Source organism: Trachypithecus francoisi, unplaced genomic scaffold (assembly GCF_009764315.1).
Source record: "Trachypithecus francoisi isolate TF-2019V2 unplaced genomic scaffold, Tfra_2.0 Lachesis_group0, whole genome shotgun sequence".
Taxonomy (NCBI): domain Eukaryota; kingdom Metazoa; phylum Chordata; class Mammalia; order Primates; family Cercopithecidae; genus Trachypithecus; species Trachypithecus francoisi.
This window is the reverse complement of record NW_022681453.1, coordinates 119096448-119112641: the sequence shown is the minus strand read 5'-3', so window position 1 is coordinate 119112641 and position 16194 is coordinate 119096448. Positions and strand designations below refer to the sequence as shown.

Below are 16194 nucleotides of genomic sequence, written 5' to 3'. Positions count from 1 at the left end.
ATAGTAGGGACCATCATTGCCCTTCAGTGGCATTAATCTGGAAACTCAGAGAATACGTTTAGAGGAAGAGATCTTTAATTTGTCCTCTTATACCATTGCTTTTTTATTGTTTGTAACTTCTTTATTTTATCATACTCTTTAAATCATTTAAGACTCAGGGAAAAGAGGAACTTACACTGAGGAATATTGTTTGTAAAAGTCCATTATTTCGTAAGCATTTAGTATGTGCCTGATATGTTCTAAACTCTAACAATTTATAAGCCAAGGATTTTATCCTTAAGGAGCTCGCAATCACTTGTGTGTTTTGTTGCATTAGGCAACCGATAACTTCTTTAAACTGCGAAGTAAACATCCCTGGTTGACACTGGATCAAGGGACTGGCTGTTCATCCCATTGTGTTGCTGTGTATTTGGCTCAAAATAAATTCAAGATGGGCTGTTCCTCCAACAACTGGTCAATTTTGTAGACACAGTTAATGTGTCTACCAGCAGTACTTACACTCAACATATTCTTCATTAATGTAGGGAAAGTAAAGTGATCTTTTTTTACTCTGTTTCAATTTTCCTGGTTATCGAGCAATGAGGTGTTTGTCACCACAGCTTACACTGTGGCGCAAAATCAAGTGTTGGATCATTTTCATTACACGGAGTAACTGTTGTATAAGTAAGAACTTTTAAATGATAGCTTTAAATATCCATTGCCATGAGTTACTCAAAAGTAGAAGTTTCACTGTAGTGAGATTTAGAAACACCTCTAGTGCCTGGACACACCTTGAAAATCATTTTATAGAAAACTTTTTATTGCGGTGCAGGTTGTTGTGTTGAGATTTGACTTGAATTTCTACTTTTTCATGCTAATACTTTTATTAAGAATCTCATATCATTACAAGCATTCTATGACTTTTAGTTCCACATTGGCAGTTTTAGCTTTTTTTTCTATTTTTTATTTATTCACATACTTGAGTTACGCTGTTAAAAAAACTGTGAGATTTTTTTGCAAGTTTGGTGCCTGAAACACTCTCTTGTCTTTTAACAAGTAGTACGTATATCTTTAAAACATGACACACATATTTGCATGTCAAAATTTCTTGTCACAATGGATGAATAGAATAGAGTTTTCTGTTTTCACAAACACTGACTCTCTTGTAAATAATGTCATTAAAGGATAAAGATAATGTCAGTAACAAATAAACCATGTCTAATACAGTTCATTAGCTAATGATTAGCCTTTTTAATTTTTTTCAATTTAAATTGCAACGCCAGCCAGAATAGATACAATTGTGACTTAACTGGGTGGTTAGTGACAAATGTTAATTCAGTGAATTCACAACATAAATATTTTCTTATCTAGAGAATGAACTTGTGGTCAAAATCAGCAGAAAAGAATGTGCTAGTGATAGATGCTGTTTTAAGCTAACATCACTTATTTATTCATATTAAATGAATTCAATCAAGTTAGTCTTGACAAGAATCTGAGTTTGAAGCAGGCGAGGGGGAAAGTTTGGATGAGGCTTGTTTTTGTATTTTCTCTTTTGAACTCCAACTTGCAGGATGCTAGAGGCTAGCTTTTTGTTGACAGAAATATCGTCATCCTTAAACAAAAAAAGCTGTCATGTCTATTCCCCTCCCAACTGTCTGGATATTTGCTAGAATTTCAATTAATATTTTATACTATGACACAGGATATACTTTTGCTCAAGGAACTACCAACTACCCTCAAAACTAGCAAGCCAATAAAGCTCTCAAAAATCATGCCTCATGTAAATGTTCAGAAAGTTCCACCAAAATGTGTACAACTATTCTTTCCAGAATTCCTCTCTCCCCCAGCCACAGAGAAAGCTTTCAAGAAGAATGGTTTGAAAGATTTGCTGTGTCTTTAACATCTTAAATCCAAAACATTTCTCTGCTCAAACAACAAAAACATTTATCTTTTTCACTTTTACCACTATGGATTTAGTATAATAGAAAACACTTGTCTCTACTAAAAAATACAGAAATTAGCTGGGCATGGTTGCGGGTGCCTGTAATCCCAGCTACTCAGGAGGCTGAGGCAGGAGAATCGCTTGAACCCGGGAGGCAGAGGTTGCAGTGAGCCGAGATTACGCCATTACACTCTAGCCTGGGTAACAGAGCAAGACTCTGTTTCAAAAAAAAAAGAAAAGAAAAGAAAAAGAAAACACTTGTTCATATATATATATTTATCCGAACAGCCTCGTCCCCTGTTTCACTGATATATGATGTATTCCATGTCTGTATAGAATTTCATACTTGGTTGATTTGTGTTGTTATAATATGTCATAAATGTCACTGATGTTTTGATTTGCAATTCTTTTTCTTTAGGGATTTTCTGAATGTCAATGAAAAGTTTACTATAGCTTCCATGTACCTGTCATATGCAACTACACGTAGGTTTTCCTTCCTTTGAGTGTTCTTAACCAAACAATTGCCTAATAAATACTTTTTAAAGCATATGGCTGACTTCCACTTAGTTATAAAACTTGGTGTCTGGAATATTTTACCTCTACTCTTGTCTCAGATTTAATTGTATTTTGTCCTTTGAATTCCTGAAATATGTATTTTGCACCTATGAGGAGGTGTTTGTTGTAGTAAATTTTATTTCCCCAAAGGCTCCAATATTCAATAGTGAGTTAAACAATTCCTGTAAGAATTAAGAAGAGTGGCAGGCCGAAGTGGGCGGATCACGAGGTCAGGAGATTGAGACCATCCTGGCTAACATGGTGAAACCCCATCTCTACTAAAAGTACAAAAAATTAGCCAGGCATGGTGGTGTGCTCCTGTAGTCCCAGCTACATGAGAGGCTGAGGCAGGAGAAACATTTGAACCCAGGAGGCGGAAGTTGCAGTGAGCCAAGATCACGCCACTGCACTCCAGCCCGGGCGACAGAGGGAGACTCTTTCTCAGGAAAAAAAAAAAAAAAAAAAAAGAATTAAGAAGAGTAAAGGACCCGGTGGTGGACTGTGATCCCACGCTCTCATACCTCTCTGACCCTTCCAGCCTGTCACTTCAGAGCCAATATGCCCTTCCTGGTGTTGCACTAATATTTGATCCAAAGACCATGCATGAGCTCTTTGGGTCAGGGAAAGGATGTCTGTTGACCTTGGACTCAGTAGCTACTCACTGAATGTTGGACAAATTAAAGTTTAAAGACTGGATTATGTGTCATCTGGTCATTAGCTTCCAGACACATGGATTCCAGGGGTTAATAAAATTTAAGGCTAAAAGTGGAAGCAGACAATTTTATTGGCCAATTAGGGGACTTTAAAATACGCTACCACCAGGTATCACCATCATTTCAACTTAAAAGAACATAAACTAAGAAAAAAATATGTAAAGGGCATAATCTTGGAATAAAGGATAGTCACAGTACAAAAATTCAATGTATTCCACATAACACAAAATTATACGTGTATGCTGTTTTGAGTTAGTTACAATTTTAAAATAGCACCTAAATTAAAATGTCTAAGAAATACTTGCCAATAATTAGTAATACATTAAAGCAATCCAAGTAAGCAAATCATGGGATTGGTTTTTATAGATCCACTGAAGCCTTTTCCAATATCTTTTGGCAACTGCTAGCCATCTCTCCCTTAATTCAATGCCAGCCAGGGCCCATCCCCTTTTTTTTTCAGGCTCGTCCCCTCAGTAGACCCTAGACCCAACTCTGAGGTCAAAGGAAGAGCAGGCAGCAGGCCCTCTCAGCAGGTCTCACATTCTGGGGTCATCTACAAAGGCTGGTTGCCCCCTGCCTCTGGACTCATAGTTCATCATCGGTTCCTGATTTCATAACCAACTTCTTTAAGGGGCCATCAAATTAGTTATAAATCAATACACACCTCCTGAAGAATAGTTTGACAGTGTATATAAAATTCTTACAAAGTTTACCCTTTGACACAGTAATTTTATATTGAGACATGATTATGGAGAAGCACCATCTATAATCGTATTTCTTGTACCTTATTTGTAATTGTGAAAACGTGAAAAGCCCAAATGTCTGAGAATGGGGAATTTGTTAGATAAATTACAGTAATGATAATCGTTAACATTTACATGACATTGTGCTTAATGCTTTCAATTAATTTTCTCATACAATCTTCCCAACATACCTAGGAAGAGGTTGTGTTGTTATGCCTGTGGATGTGTGGAGTGGGGGGCTGGGAGTCATTGAGACAAGAGAAGTTTTGTCACATAGTTAGGCAATGGTAGGTCTAAAATTTGGCCCCGAATGGATTAGATTCTAGTTAGGGTCTTGTGTCCTCATTTTACCCACGCAAACATTAAAATGATATTGTAAACATTAAAAATGATATTGTAAAAGAATTGTAATAACGTGGGTAAAATGTTTACCCAAGTTAGTAAAGGAAAACATATATTGTCCCATCTTTTAAAAAAAATGCATGTTCCCATAGCAGAGAGGTTGAAAAGATATAGCACACTAAAGTATTAACAGTGTTTCTCTGGTTGGTTGAAATGTTTTCTTTTTTCTATTTTTCCACGGTTTCCAACATTTCTACAAAGAATGTGTATTATCCTTGCGATAATGGAAAGTGGCAGAATGAGTTATTACAAGACAGCGACTGGCCTCTCTCTGGCCTTGCTCCAGATCCTGCTCTTGGCTCTCAGCCGCTAACTGTGTCTGGGACCTTGGGTTTGCCTGGTTTCTGTGAGACCATGGTCCTCAGGGAGACCCCTTCCATGTCCAGCCCTAACTCTGAGCTCTCGGCCTCTGCAGGTCCTCACTAGGACATTTGCTCTTCCCTGGCAGTGACAGTTTCAGGGAGGTGGTGGTGGGAGAGAGAAGCCAGCCAGCATCAGGCCTATATTCCATTTCTGCTGCTATGACTATGTGCCTTTGGCGAGTTCCTTAACCTCTATCCATATAAAGTACCAGACACTTAGTAGGTGCTCATTAAATGGCCACAGTGATCCTTTGGTTACTTAGCAAAGTATAAAGTGGCCCCATTTTGTGTCCCCCTTTCCTAGGTACTCTGTTGCCTAGAACACTTCTTCAGACATCTCTATCTTCCACTGACCCAACTGGGAAGGTCTTGCAGCAACTTCATTGATCATTTACAGAATTGTAGAGAGGCTGATAAAAGCAGCTGCAAATTTGGCAAAGTTTAGTAATTGCCCTGCCTGTAGTGCTGACAAGGCACTGTCAGGTTTTCCCCAAATGCAGCAGATATACTTTGTGAACCCTTTGCTCCTCTCCCAGGGGCCATTTTTCCCTCTATCTGTGGAATAAAAAATAATTTTCAGCTCAGTCAACAGAAGGTGGAAGAAGATGTAGGTAGCAGATAAAGGGGGAGAGCTGGGAGAATATTCTGGGTTCCTGAGAGTATACCTCTATTCGTGGTCACTTGTTCACTCTCTAGACCTGATTAACTGCTCCAGAACCTTTATTGAGTGATTTTTTTCTTTCCAGATTTATGCTCCAGGAACAAAGCACATGAAGTAGACTATGCATAGACTTTGAAGCCAAACAGGAGTAAACGTACAGAATTCACTCCTGGCTTCATCATCTAGCAGCCATGCAACAATGGGCAATTACTAAACATTAACTTCTCTAGGTCTCAGCTGATTTAATAGTACAATAGAAATCCTAAAACTACCTACTTTGTGTGGTTGTTGACAGGATCCAATGACAAAGAATATGTAAAGGGACAGCGTCCGGTACACAGAAGAACCCCACACATGCTTTTTATATTACTATAATTTGTTAGGTTGTTTACCATCTTTGATGAGTTTCTTTAAAGTAGAGCAAGAACCTAAAACATGTGAAGAAATCTGAATGCAGAATCCTTCTACAGTTTTAGGATTGCCTTCCCATCCCAATTTTGACAGCAGTTTCACCCATATCTACTTTAATGAGTGTTTTCGTGACTTGCCTTTCTTAAGACTTTCCAAGGAATTCAATGTAGGTTTCAGAGAAAGAGCAGTTTTCTTTTTTGCAATCACATTTCATCAGTTTACTATAAATTACTACTTTTTTTTTTTTTTTTTTGAGACTGAGTCTCACTCTTGTTGCCCAGGGCTGGAGTGAAATGGTGCAATCTCGGCTCACCGCAACCCCTGCCTCCCGGGTTCAAGTGATTATCCTGCCTCAGCCTCCTGAGTAGCTGGGATTACAGGCATGCCCCACCATGTCCAGCTAATTTTGTCCTTTTAGTAGAGATGGGGTTTCTCCATGTTGGTCAGGCTAGTCTCGAACTCCAGACCTCAGGTGATCCATTCACCTCGTCCTCCCAAAGTGCTGGGATTACAAGCATGAGCCACCGCACCCAGCCCATAATTTTTAGTTAAATAGTTATAATAACAAGTGCAATTTGCTTTAGACAAACTTGGGAACAAAGAACTTGGCTGGTAAATCAGAAGTGTAGAGGTGTGCGACAGTATGGCTTTCTAGCTCCCAGCACATTCAATGTGGCCCAAACATTAGTCACCATCCTTGAGAGAGTGAATGGAGCGCATTGGATACCAGCAATTCTGGTTAAGAAATCTTCTAATCTCTATGTAAAAGCACTTAGATTATAGAGATTCACTGGTTCTCTTCAAAGAGAATAAATCCAAGTCAATAACACTTTAGAGATCGTCTAGGGTCTGAGGAATTTCATTTAGGGAGTTCCCTCCAGTGGGTCAACTCCTGTCAATTTTTAGTGGCTCCCAACAACACTGAGCTGTGTTGGGTTCTTGGTAGAGTAAAAATGTGTCCCTTTTGTCTGTAATAGTACTGGTTATTCCTGTGGTTGGCCATCACATCTAGTTTGCATTTGTCCTGGATTTTTTCATTTTTTTAAAAGATATATCATTAATATTTGCATTAAAGTAAACTGGGGTTAATTTGCTGGATCTCCATTTGGTTATTTCCATCTTCTGCCATGGTCTTGTCTAGCAGCATGTGAGGTTTGTGTTAAGTGAACAGAGTTCTCTCCTTAGTGCACAACAAATCTGAAAGACGACCAACTTTAATCTATCTCTTTACTTCCAGTACTTTCCCGGGCCAATTTAATTAAGCCCTCCTTTTCAAAGAAATCATGCAAAAACACTTGCTAAGAAAACAAAGTGGACAGTGGCACACACTGCTAGGGAATGTCCATTTTTCTGTCTTAGGTGGTATTGATGGGAGAAATATTTGGGGGCTATTTATTGTCTTCTGCAGTTCTGCTATGGCTCTTACTGTAATCTTCAAGATGCATGAAGTCAGTCGGGTCAGTGGAAACTGGAAAAACATTAAAGACTGGGCACAGCGGCTCATGCCTGTAATCCCAGCACTTTGGGAGGCCAAAGCGGGCAGATCACTTGAGGTCAGGAGTTTGAGACCAGCTTGGCTAAAATAGTGAAACCTTGTCTCTACTAAAAATACAAAAATTAGCTGAGCATCGTGGTGGGCGCCTGTAGTCCCAGATACTTAGGAGGCTGAGGCAGGAGAATCACTTGAACCCAGGAGGCAGTGGTCGCAATGAGCCGAGGTCGTGCCACTGCACTCCAGCCTGGCGACAGAGCAAGACCCCATCTCAAAAACAACAACAACAACAACAGCAGCAAAACCTTATAGATTATGTACATATACAATAAGTGCAGGAAATACAGGTTGAGTAGCCCTCCTCTAGAGGATAAACACTTTTGTTAAATTGTAACAAGCTTGAATTTTGCTATAAATCTACTGAAGTTAGTAATTATTTCAATAAAAACTATGTCCAGATACAACTGTTTAACACATGGGACAGCAGAAGGCATATTTAAGTTTCAGTATGCAAAGCAGGTGTTTCCATTTAAATGAAACAATTGTTCTTTCAAATTAATTGTACTCATTTTGGAGTCTATAGTTTCTTACCCACTCACAAAAAGCACATGACAGTTGTTATTGTGTTGACTCCATTGTCAGAAGACAATCTTGGCACACAGTTGAATGAGGCCAATTTTATATCAATGCCATCACATGCTTTAAATAAAAGATCAGTTAATCTCACTAATGGATTGAGTTTTTCATCCAATTGATGGAATTGAAATAAAGCTTTTGGAAATCCTTGTTTAGTGAAATATTTTGCATTATTGAGAATGTAACTGAAATTTTTCTTAAAAGATCTCCATTGATGTTAAATGTATTTATTTTGGGGCAACAATATGAATATAATTTTGGATGGACATAGTGTCATGATAAAAGCAATGTTCTTACTAAATTACAAATTCTATAAAACAGACATCCAAGCATAGAATTGTGGTAACCATATAACTCATAATTCACCCAAAAAAGTTATGATGTTCTGTCAATAAAAAAAAAGAATTGGGTCAGAGTAATTCCAGCATTTTGGGAGGCCAAAGTGGGCAGATTACATGAGGTCAGGAGTTTGAGACCAGCCTGGCCAACATGGTGAAACTCCATATCTACTAAAAATACAGAAATTAGCCAGGTGTTGTAGTGCACACCTGTAATCCCAGCTACTCAGGAGGCTAAGACAGGAGAATTGCTTGAGCCGAGATCACGCCACTGCACACTCTAGCCTAGGCAACAGCAAGAGCTTGGAAAAAAAAAAAAAAAAGAAGAAGAAGAAGAAGAATTGTCAAAATTCACAAAACTTACATAGATATGGCTTGAGTTTGTCCCCACCAAAACTCAGGTTGAAATTTGATCCCCTATGTGGCAGTGTTGGGAGGTGAGACCTAGTGGGAGATGTTTGGGCCATAGGGTAGGAACCTTCATGAATGGCTTGGTGCCATTCTTACTGTAGTGAATGAGTTCTTGCTGTAGTAAGACTGATATAGTTTGGCTCTTTGTCCCCACCCAAATCTCATCTTGTAGCTCCCATAAATCCTATGTGTTGTGGGAGGAACCTGGTAAGATATAACTGAATCATGGAGGTGGGTCTTTCCCATGCTATTCTCATGATAGTGAGTAAGTCTTACAAGATCTGATAGTTAAAAAAAAGTGGGACTTTCCCTATACAAGCTCATTCTCTTTGACTACTGCCATCCGTGTAAGATGTGACTTGTTCCTCCTTGCCTTCCACCATGATTGTGAGGGCCTCCCAGCCATGTGGAGCTATAAGTCCATTAAAACCCCTTTTTCTTCCCAGTCTCAGGTATGTGTTTATCAGCAGCGCTGAAAACAGACTAATAAGGTAAATTAGTGTCAGTAGAGTGGGGCACTGCTTAAAATATACCCAAAATGGGGAAGTGACTTTGGAACTGGGTAACAGGCAGAGGTTGGAACAGTTTTGAGGGCTCAGAAGAAGATAGGAAAGTGTGTGAAAGTTTAGAACTTCCTAGAGATTTGTTGAATGGTTTTGCCCAAAATGCTGATAGTGATATGGACAATAGAGTCCAGACTGAGGTGGTCGCAGATGGAAATGAGAAACTTGTTGGGAACTAGAGCAAAAGTGACTCTTGTTACATTTTAGCAAAGAGACTGGCAGCATTTTGCCCCTGCCCTAGAGATCTGTGGGACTTTGACCTTGAGAGAGATGATTTATGGTATCTGGCAGAAGAAATCTCTAAGCAGCAAAGCATTCAAGAGGTGACTTGGGAGTTGTTAAAGGCATTCAGTTTTATAAGGGAAGCAGAGCACAAAAGTAAAAAAATTTTTCCCTGACAATGTGATAGAGAAGAAAATCCCATTTTCTGAGGAGAAACTCAAGCCAGCTACAGAAATTTGCATAAGTGAAAAGGAACCGAATGTTAATCCCCAAGACAATGTGAAACATGTTTCCAGGGCATGTCAGAGGTCTTCACAACAGCCCCTCCCATCACAGGCCCAGAAGTTTAGGAGGAAAAAATGGTTTTGTGGGCCAGGCCCAGGGTCCCTCTGCTGTGTGCGGTCTAGGAAGTTGGTGCCCCGCATCCCAGTTGCTTCAGCCATGACTAAAAGGGGCCAAGGTACAGCTCAGGCTGTTGCTTCAGAGTGCAGAAGCCTCAAGCCTTGGCAGCTACCATGTGGTGTTGAGTCTGTGGGTGCACAGAAGTCAAGAATTGAGATTTGAGAACCTCTGCCTAGATTTCAGAAGCTGTATGGAAACGCCTGGATGTCCAGGCAGAAGTTTGCTGCAGGGTGGGACCCTCATGGAGAACCTCTGCTAGGGCAGTGCAAAAAGGAAATATGGGGTCAGAGCCCCCACACAGAGTCCCTACTAGGGCACTGTCTAGTGGAGCTGTGAGAAGAGGGCCACCATCCTCCAGACCCCAGAATGGTAGATCCACTGATAGCTTACACCCTGTGCCCAGAAAAGCTGCAGACACTCAACACTAGCCCATGAAAGAAGCCAGGAGGGAGGCTGTAGCCAGCAAAGCCACAGGGGCAGAGCTGCCCAAGACCATGGGAACCCACCTCTTGCATCGGCAAGACCTGGATGTGAGTGAGACATGGAATCAAAGAGATGACGTGGGAGCTTTAAATATTACTGCTCTGCTGGATGTGGCCCTTTGTTTTGGTCAGTTTCTCCCATTTGGAAAACAGTTGCATTTACCCAAAACCTGTACCCCATTGTATCTAGGAAGTAACTAACTTGCTTTTGATTTTACAGGCTCAAAGGTGGATAGGTGGAAGGCATTTGCCTTGTCTCAGATGAGACCTTGGACTGTGAACTTTTGAGTTAATGTTGAAATGAGTTAAGGCTTTGGGGGACTGTTGGGAAGTCATGATTGGTTTTGAAATGTGAAGACATGAGATTTGAGAGGGGCCAGGACAGAATGATAGAGTATGGCTCTGTGTCCCTTCCCAAATCTCATCCTGTAGCTCCTATAATTCCCTGGTGTTGTGGGGGGTACCAGATGGGATATAACTGAATCATAGGGTCAGGTCTTTCCCATGCTATTCTAGTGATAGTCAAGCTCAGCCTCCTGGGTTGGCACCATTCTCCTGCCTCAGCCTCCCAAGTAGCTTGGACTAAAGGTGCCTGCCATCACACCTGGCAAATTTTGTTTTTGTACTTTTAGTAGAGACGGAGTTTCACTGTGTTAGCCAGGATGGTCTCGATCTCCTGACCTCATGATCCACCCTCCTTGGCCTTCCAAAGTGTTGGGATTACAGGCATGAGCCACCATGCCCAGCCAAAGGCCTATTACTTTCTGAGATCTAAATGTGGTAAAATATTTAAAAGAATCATAGATAACTTATTTGACAAGTTTTGTCTTATAAAAATACTTGTTAAATAAAAATCTCTAAAAAGGGACAAAGTGACAGAATCTCTAAAAATATTTGAGCGGAAGTTAAACATTTCAATACTACAAAACAGAAAATAATATCCTCCTTTTCTCAGCATTTGTTCTGAGACTACTAGAAGGAGTAATAAAAAGTGTTAAGAATTTCAAACTTATTAACTGTAAATATAATATAGAAAATGGTTGTAAGAATTTTACTAAAAATGAAGATTAAAGTGTATCAAAAAAGCACTCATCATAGAAATACCAATGATAAAGTATTGCAGATCAATGTGGCCACATAAATGATTAAAGTATGTAAATACATGCCAAGAGTAATTTTCTTATTGATATTATTTTTAAACATTCAGAATATCAATATAAAGATTTTTTTTTGTTCTGATTTCATGTAGCAGTGTTGTTAAGGGGAGGCCCTAAAGGAAGATTTTCCAAAAGGTCTTCCACAACACTGTTGTTATAAGGCAAAGATTTCCATTCAGTCTTGGGAGCCAGGAGCAAGAATCGGATATCAGATAAATGTCAATGTCACCTGAATTCTGTGCTTTCAATGGCTGTGTGACCCTTCTTTATCAGCGTCTTGCTTCCTCTATCTTTTTCTATATCTGTAGCTCCAAAAGAGCTTCAAGATGTGTAGCACTGATAGGTAAAAAGAGAGAAGGAGAGGGAGAGACTGACCATTTCCCTTGGCACCTATAACGTCTACGTGTTGAACCAGTGCTGTGGCACAAGCAACCCGCCTGAAGGAAATAAACCTTGTTAAGGTGCAGTTTTGTAAGGAAGACTGCTTTTTAGCTGGGCTCACTCTAAGAACTGGACCCTTGACTTGGAAAGAAGGGTCTGCAGTATTGGTCTTCTCAATTTCCAGGCCCTTTACCCCTTCTCCATTTCAGTCATGCATGCCTAAGATTTTACACTGTTCCAGTGTCACCAGGAACTTCTCCTCCCCTGAAATTTTGCACTTAAACATCTCATACTGTGACCACAACCTTCTGTCATTCCAGGGCTCTCAGCTGTTACTCCCTCCACACAGAATTTCTCACAGTTCTGGATACTGGCAAGTCCAAGGTCAAGGCCAATTTAATGTCTAGTGAGGGCTTGCTTTTTGGCTCATAGGTGGTGCCTTCTTGCTGTGTTCTCACATGGTGGAAGAGACAAGCTAACTCCCTGGGTGGTTTTAGAAGCACACGATTAGTTGGGATTACCAATCATGAGGACTTTGCCCTCAAGGCTTAATGACCTCCCAAAGGCTCCATCTCCTAATACCTTCAACTTGAGGGTTATTACTTTAACACATACATGGGGGTGGGCACAAACATTCATATCACATCAGCTCTGTTTCTTACTCTTCACAGAATCTATTTCAAACCTTCTCCAGTTTCCGCAAGCCACACCAGTCCCTCATCAGATACCCATACATGTTACTTCGAATAGGGAATAAGAAGCCATTCCTTGGGAATTCTCTGGCTCATTGCCACCACATGGAAAAGGTCCTCTGGAGTTGCACATGCCCTTTGCTCCTCTGCTCATGTCACAGCAGGAGCAGTGTCTATCCTCCCAATCAAAGACATCTTCTCCATCAGTGCACTGCTTCTTCTCTCCTCCCACCTGCTATGATTATCCCATCTCTCCTGAAGCCTCATCCTTCCTTACCCTCTCTGCTGGCATCTACCATGAGTGTTTAAGCCTGCTCAAGATTTCCTATCATAAAAAGACTTTGCTTAATCCCTCCTATGGATTGAATTGTGACACCCCACTGCCAAATTTATATGTTTAAAACCGAAATTCATTAGGTTGAAACCTAGACCCTAATATGATGATATTTGGAGATGGGACCTTTGGCAGGTAACTAGGTTTAGATGAAGTAATGAGAGTGGGGTCCTCATAATGGGATTGCTGTCCTTAAAGAAGAGGAAGAGACCAGAACCCACCCACCCTCCACCAAATGAGGACACAGTGAGAAGGCAGATGTCTGCAAGCCAGAAAGATAGTGTTCACCAGGCGCCAACCATGCTGGCACCTGGAGCTGCGACTTCCAGCCTCCAGAACTGTGAGGAATGCATTTCACCTGTTTAAGCCACACGGTCTGTGGGATTTTGTGATGGCAGCATGATCTGGTTAAGACACTTCCATAGTGCCCTCCAGCCGCTACCCTATTTCTCTCCTCCCCTTTACAGCCAAACTTGTTGAAATATACAGTTTCCACTTTCTCTTACTCCACTCATTATTAACCTACTGACTTTGTACAATGAGAATAGCACTGAAAAACAAAAGGTTTAAAAAGATCACACACGCCAGCACTATGCTGGGACCAACTTGGTTTGTCCAGTGGGGAAAACTCATGCTGAATAACTAATTGCCCAATAATGATTTAACTGTAAGTGAGTTATGTGCTATGGTAGAGAAGCTCTAGGTAGATGCTATGGGAGCCTCTTTTACATTTACCCAGGCTGGTCTGGGGCATGACACTGAGGAGGGCACCCCTGAGATAGTGACATTTATACCATAACGTAAAGGATGAGTGGGAGCTGACCGGATTGCTGAAGGCAGGAGTACAATTCCAGGCATAAAGAACAGTGTGGAAAAGGTCTGAGTTAGGAAAGAACATGACATGTTTGAGGAACTGAAGGAAGGTCAGAGTACTGGACCCTAGAGGGCAAGAGAGAGGGTGGCCTAAGGTGGACACTGTTCTGAAGAGAGACAGGGCCTTGGAGGCTATGCCAAGGACAACGTGATTGTTCTAACAGCAATGTACAGCCAACGAAGGGTTGTAGTGGGCGAGTGAGTGAAGGGGTAGCAATTGCATTTAAGGAAGACCAGCCTGTCTGCTGGTGGGGTTGAGTTGAAGGGGACAGGACGAATAATAGGAAACATCCCTTCAATAATAATTAAGGACTTCTCAAAGGGAGAAAAGACAAATAGTACAGTATTGTTTCCACACATGGTGTGATCAAAGGGTTGGTCCATGGAACCAATTCAGTGACCTGTGCTTGTCTACACAAGGCCTTAGTATAAAAAGTGAAAAGTCCCAGCACTGCTTAAGACAAAGTATCAGAAAGGAAGTTTTTCTTGACCTCAGGGCTGTGAGTCTCTCTTGTGTTGGCATCAGTGAGACTCTGGCTTCCTGGGCCATTCCTTTTCTATCTTCACCATGGCAGCCAACATGGGAATCAGTACAGCAGATGGTGGCGCACAGATTGAAATGGGGAAATGGAAGCATTTTCACTTTGTTTTCTGGGCCTTCATCAACCAGCAAGGGAATGTTAAGCCCTAAAGCCTTAACTAGCTTAAAACTCTCCATCAGTTAGGAGCCTGAAAGATGTCTGAATGTCTTGTTTATTCATGGAGAGTTTGTTTTGTAGTGAGAGATGGAGAAGAGCATCCATCAGGCTAGACAGCGGTGTGAAAATCCATCCTCGGTTCTGGTTGCAGGGGAGACACTATGGCAGTTGCCGCTACACTGGGGATTTCTGGCTCTTTCCTCTTCACCTTAAATTTGGGTGTCTTTTATGAGTAATCAAAAGCAGCAAAAGCCAACGCTATCAGGCCCAGCATTTTAACACCAGAAAAAGCGATGAAAAAGAGAGGGCTGACCCTACTCAGTTTCAAGACTGTATTATTCAAGGCTTAGCTGAAACTGGTACTGATTTGGAAGCAGTAGCTAAGTTTCTTGATGCTTTTCTGGAACAAAACTTGATTACCGTCGATGTGCAGAAACACTCATTGACATTCTGGTGGCTGATGGAATGCTGGCCCCAGGTGGTACACTGGCAGATGACATGATGCATACAGATGTCTGTGTGTTTGCAGCCCAGGAAGACCTAGAGACCATGCAAGCATTTGCTCAGGTTTTTAACAAGTTAATCAGGCACTACGAATACCTGGAGAAAGGTTGCAAAGATGAGGTTAAAAAGCTGCTGCTGTTCTGAAAGGGTTTTTGAGTCAGAGAGGAACAAACTGGCTATGTTGACTGGTGTTCTTCTGGCTAATGGCATCCATTCTTAATAGCCTTTATAATGAGAATTTGGTTAAAGAAGGGGTTTCAGCAGCTTTTGCTGTAAAGCTCTTTAAATCATGAATAAATGAAAAAGATATCAATGCAGTAGCTTCAAGTCTTCGGAAAGTCAGCATGGATAATAGCCTGATGGAACTTTTTTCCGCCAATAAGCAAAGCGTTAAACACTTCACAAAGTATTTTACTGAGGCCGGCTTGAAAGAGCTTTCGGAATATGTTCGGAATTAGCAATCCATCAGAGCTTGTAAGGAGCTCCAGAAAGAACTTCAAGAACAGATGTCCCGTGGTGATCCATTTAAGGATATAATTTTATATGTCAAGGAGGAGATGAAAAAAAAAAACAACATCCCAGAACCAGTTGTCATCAAAACAGTCCGGTCAAATGTAATGAGCACTGTGGAATGCAACAAAAAAGAGGAGCTTGTAGCACAGCAAGCTGTCAAGCATTTGAAGCGATACAGCTCTCTACTTGCCGCCTTTACTACTCAAGGTCAGTCTGAGCTGACTCTGTAACTGAAGATTCAGGAGTATTGCTATGACAACGTTCGTTTCATGAAAGCCTTCCAGAAAATAGTGGTGCTTTTTCATAAAGCCGTAGTCCTGAGCGAAGAGCCCATTTTGAAGTGGTATAAAGGTACACATGTTGCAAAGGGGAAGAGTGTTTTCCTTGAGCAAATGAGAAAATTTGGAGAGTGGTTCAAAATGCTGAAGAAGGATCTGAATCTGAAGCTGAAGAACGTGACTGAAATTTGAAACTACACCCTCTGTAAAACAAACAGGAGCTGTAGATAAAATGTCATGTCTCATGTGTCCTGGTTCTTACATCTTCCTACCTCCCTGTATCAAGCATGACATAAGGGCTTTCATGGCAAATTTTGTTTTAACTGTTTCTATGGTTGCTGGAAATGTTGGGTTTAGTTTCTAAAACCATGTTTTAAGTACCTACAGGAGCTATAGATTTGAATCTAATGTTGCATTAGTCTTATCAGTTATCTTCTACCTCCTGTATTT

The 16194-nt window shown here is 40.9% G+C and overlaps 1 pseudogene; it reads left to right on the top strand.

Annotated features, from left to right (window-relative positions):
* Positions 1–14619: 14619 nt before the first annotated feature.
* LOC117083737 lies at positions 14620–15929 on the top strand (annotated as a pseudogene).
* The last annotated feature ends 265 nt before the right edge of the window (positions 15930–16194 follow it).